Genomic DNA, 5,107 nt, shown 5'->3' with positions numbered 1-5,107 from the left:
CCTGCTCCCCTAGGGGCTCAATCCCCCTATACTCACCCACCCACAGCTCCCCACAAACCCTATGCCCACCTACTGATACTCCCTGACACCCCTGCACACCCCACACAATATACAAGAGTAAAACTGCATTTTGAGCTATTATGCAATTACTTCTGCATCTACAGCACAAATGCATATAAATCTACAGCAAAAATGCATCAGGACAAAAATATATATTTTTAATTAAATTAAAATATATTTTTATTGATGTTTGATTTTTAGTATGTAATTTGTTTTTTTCCCCCTAAGATGGCAAGCCCACTTCACCAACGGAGTATTTCCAGGGGCAAGGGGAGGGACTTTCAGTGGCAAAGTTCAGAGGTTAGGGGCAGGACTTCCTGCCCCAAGTGGCAACCCAATGGGTGGGGGACCTATCAAGGGACAGGGCTACCCACGTGGCCCTTGATAGCTTGCCAAACCTTGGTAAGTGGCCCTCTGCCTAAAATAATTGCCCACCCCTACTCTAGATACATGCAAAGAACAGATCAGTTGAATAAAAAAGTGCTATATTGTGCATTCACATGTCTCAGCTTAGAAGTGCACTTTTAGAGCTGGACAATTGCAGAAAACTACCAAGTAATGTTTGTATGCCTCTCCCTGAGTAGCACAGTAGCTTAAAAGTAGTAGAGAATCTGTGTCTTAAAGGTGTTTTGTAAAGTATAGCTTCTTCAGGTTACATCTTCATCCTCTGCTGAGGCTACATATGCTATGCTGAAGGTGTGACTGGAAGAGGTGCAGGGCAAAGTATTGGAAGGGTGAAGTTACCTGTTACATTTAGATCATAACTAATGACACTTAACACTTGAGCATCCACACATTATAGCTTGTCAGCTTGCACTAAGTGACCTCTAAGTTTTGCCACTTCAGGTGAAGGTTAACAATGGGCCATGCTACCTTGTCTATGTTAGGATAACTTCAGTCTGCTTCAGAGAGATAAAATAAGCAATTTGCAGTCCTCCAGCATCCCAGAGGCACTGTTCCCAGCTGTACTCCCCGTCCCTGAGATAGACCATCATAAAACTGTGAAATGGATGCCTAAGTGTAAGGTGCAACTTCGCCTTAATACGTTTATGGTTTGCTGATCCTGGGATTAGTTAGCAGCTGGCCTATCTCAGGTTAGTGCAGTTCCAGGTACAGTGGCTTATAGCATGGAAAGGACACCAGTACAAGATTTTAATTTACTACCTTTTTCTCAGCCATACCCTCAAATATATCCTGTAAATCAGGGGAAAGCATAGACTATTTCCACCTGGGGAATCTCCAGTTGCAAAGTGGCCTGCGATATTCTGAGGCACTGAATTAGACAGAAGGGAACCTGAGACTCAGGTGAGTTTGCAGATGTATACAGGTTTTTATTTTTATAAAACAGTAAGCTAAAATAGTATTTATAGGAATTTTTCACAGAAGTATTTCCTGGTGTTGCATATATGTGGCGTGCTGCATATCTGCAAATTTGTTATGCATACAAATTAAATATTAAAATTTGTGCCATGAAATATATTTTATATATTCAATGCTAATCTTATATAAACAATGCTAAAATTTTGTTTTCTCCTCAAGATATAAACTAATTTTATTTGATTTCTGTATTCTGAATACTGTATTCACATATTCCCTGCACTGAAAAAATGGTGGCAGTTCACTTTAAACTAAAGCTCATTGAATGAGCTCACCCCACCACCATTTTTCAGTGTGGGGATGCTGATACACGTGACACTAAAAAGAATAGTCTGGGTCAAAAAATAGATCAACAAGACATTGGAAATACATTTTGATGAAAATTTCTATTTGATCAATATATCTTGGATTTTCAGGTGCTTTTAATTAGCACAACTTGCTAAAACTAATTAAAGCCCCCCCCCCCCCCATACTTCCTGGAGCATGTGCATATATGCCTTTAGTGTCCCTTTTAACTGAAATAAAGAATTACCAAATATTTTGGCAGAGTGCGCAAGGCTATTTGCCAGCTCTATGGAAATGAAAAGTGCCACCTCACCAGAAGAATCTTGTTATACTTCCACTTCCTAGGCATTTCTTTGAAACCATACTCATCTGCAACTCCACTAAAAGGAATTATGTAGTTCATACAATTTGAAAAGGATTAATCAGGCTACACAGTTTAGGATAAATTAAACTTTTATGAGTCTCTACATATATTTCTCTATGTAAAGTGTATTGCAAATACCTGGCATGTGGTGAATCTTTTAAACAGCAGTACTTTTAGGAGTCCCAGAGATAAGCAATATCCAGGAGCGATGCTTTAGCAGCATCCAAAGAGGACAATGAACTATCTATTCTCTGACACAATTTACATTTAAGATGTGATTAAAGTGTTAATTACACCATAATCACTAACCTGGACACACATTAAGGCCAATTTATGGTGTGATAATATAACAAATAAGCTACAAAATATATTCCACATATGATGTGTAACATTTTTGTGGTTTGTTTGTATGTAGCATGTTGGGACTGACCCATGACAGATCCCAATGCTCAGCCGAGTACAGAGATCTGGACTGGGGCAGTCCCAGGATCTGATATGCAGTCCCTTACCTGACTAGTGGGATTGGGTTGGGGGCAGTGCTGTGTCCTGGACCAAGCACCCCCACTTGATTCTTGAAGAGAAATGAGGTGGGGTCCATGAACCCAAAATCAGGGATATCTCCCCAGAAGACTCTTTGTGGTCTGGACCTTTTTAAAAAGCAGGCATATAGTTAGGAGCCCCAGCCACATGCCTACATTTGTAGTTCCCCCCAGCCACATGCCTACTTTTGTAGTTTCTAGGGCACCCATGGTAGCAGGAACTGGGGAGCAGGGAGCTCTATTCCCTAGCTGCAAGTGCCACTTCACAGCGTGGGACATGGGTAGGTGGAGAACCAGGAGCTCCCAGCCACCTGTGCCCCACACTATAGGTCCTAGTGCATGGGGAGATTCAAAAAGTGTACCTAGAGCAGGGCTGCAGGAGTGCTTTTTAAAACTCCCTGGGTGTTTGGACCCAAACAGTGGGGACAGGCCACCTGGTCTCTTGCTTCCCTACCAGGGACTTTAAACCCTGTACCCAGCAGCTTTGGCCAGGCTGCCAGGGCACGGAGGATCAGAGGTACCAAGGAATGATTAAAGTCTCCAGTAGGTGAAGCCCTTCATTTCCCCCATTCTGCCCTACCAGAAACTTCTGATCTGGACCTGTAGGCACTCCTCCTTCAACTTGCCAGTGCAGGGAGAGCCCAGGATTGTGATTCTGGGCTCCCCTTTCACTGGCAAGTAGTAATGGCACAACTGGGATCTGAACCCTGATCCCAACGATTGTGTTTCCTTCCATGCCCATGTGGCATGTAAGGAGGCACAGTTGTTGGGATAGGGGATCAAACCCCTTTGCACCATTAAATATTTGTATATCAGAGGCCTCAGAAACAGCAAAATCCCTCCAAGCTTCTCTCTTTGTGAAAAACATTTAAACAATCAACACATCTGAGGACTTCTGAAAGTTTTTATCCAGACGAGGGGCAAGGGTTTAACATTTACCTTTCATGAATGAGGCCTATGGATCTTGTAAATGTAAAACAACACCTCAAAGTAGACTAGAAATGATACGCAGCTCTTGTGTAAACTCTACAAAGTGGCTAAATTTCACTACAGCGAATAAAGGAGGGTGCTGTCAGATTGGTTAAAAAAATATCACTGTAAACTCTCACTTCCAAGAAGGAAAAATTTTATTTATATTTGTTATGCTGACTCAGGCATTTTTATAGAAAATTTAGTTCCGTACTTGAGAAAACTCCCAAGTGCTATTATTACACAAAGTGACTATGTGGAATGCTTATTAATAAAGCAAGAATACATGGAAATATGTTTTCTGTGACGTAGCAATGAACTATTCTAGGCTTGTTGTAAAATTGCATTACACTTGACAAGGGAAATTCATAACTGTCTTCTCTGCAAAAAAGTCCTGCCATGCAATTAAGATTGTAAGAGACAGAATAAGCCAAGATAAAAGGAAAGAGCCCACCCAATGCATGTACCTACTGCAAGGCTTTCCATCAATAAGCAGTTAGGAACTCACAGGAAACTTGGAAAGAACTCGCATCTCCATTTTGTGGTTCCTTTACTTTTAATAGAGCTTACTGGATAGAAAACTATGAACAGAAGTGGAAATGAAAGGCATGTTTGGTCTGGACAGTCAGAACTTAGTGCTTTAAGGAAGTAAGCATTTTTCTTCAAGCACAGCAATATGTGTGTGCAGGCACACACTCTGTGTGCGAGTATCTATCCATAAGTATATAGATATATAGATATTTATAGAGAGATACATCTTAAATGCCTCCTGAGCCTTATAAAATACAATTACCTGCAAGTGTACACTGCTTGATGGACAGTAGGGTATAACTGTGAGTAGGCTTAACTCTGTATAGATGTTTTAATTAAAATATTATAGAGGAGGCAGCGCAGAGGGGCACTCTACAGGCGAATTTAGAGATGCATACGCAACAGCTCACTTCATGAGATGTTATGCTGTTGCTTACAAAAGCTTATGTATCTCTGAATTTCAGCCTTCTTCCTGACTTCAGGCTGACATAGTTCACTACCTCTCTCAGTTCTTGCAGGGGGTGAGAGGGGCAGTAGGGACAGAGCCATGCATCTAGCCCCACACTCCCCCTCCCCGCTGCTCTGGGTCCAGCCCTGCTCCACCCCCTCTCCTCTGCCACTTCAGACCCACCACCTCTGTTGCATAAATTGCTAATTTTGTCCCCTGGAGGCTAGTCCAATTCACCTCTAGAAGAGAGTCACACTTTCAGGCTGGGTCCAACTCTATTTTATTGCTTGCAAGCAGGCCGACAGAGGAGCTTGTTGCTCAGATCAGTGTCGACCCTAAACAAAGAGCGCGCGGGGCTTTTATTGAGCTAGCATTTTTTTCAGTTGACGTGTTACATTTTGAATGGTCATTTCAAAACAAAACCTGAGCAACCTATAAGACATGCGTAGTGGGCTATCCTGTACCATGTGGGTGGAAAATTACAGAATGCAGGGGTTGATACTAAAACAAGGAACAAAGAAACATAGAGAAAAG

Source organism: Gavialis gangeticus, unplaced genomic scaffold (assembly GCF_001723915.1).
Source record: "Gavialis gangeticus isolate Ggan-Ray unplaced genomic scaffold, GavGan_comp1, whole genome shotgun sequence".
Taxonomy (NCBI): Eukaryota; Metazoa; Chordata; order Crocodylia; family Gavialidae; genus Gavialis; species Gavialis gangeticus.
Note: the sequence above shows the minus strand (reverse complement) of the source record.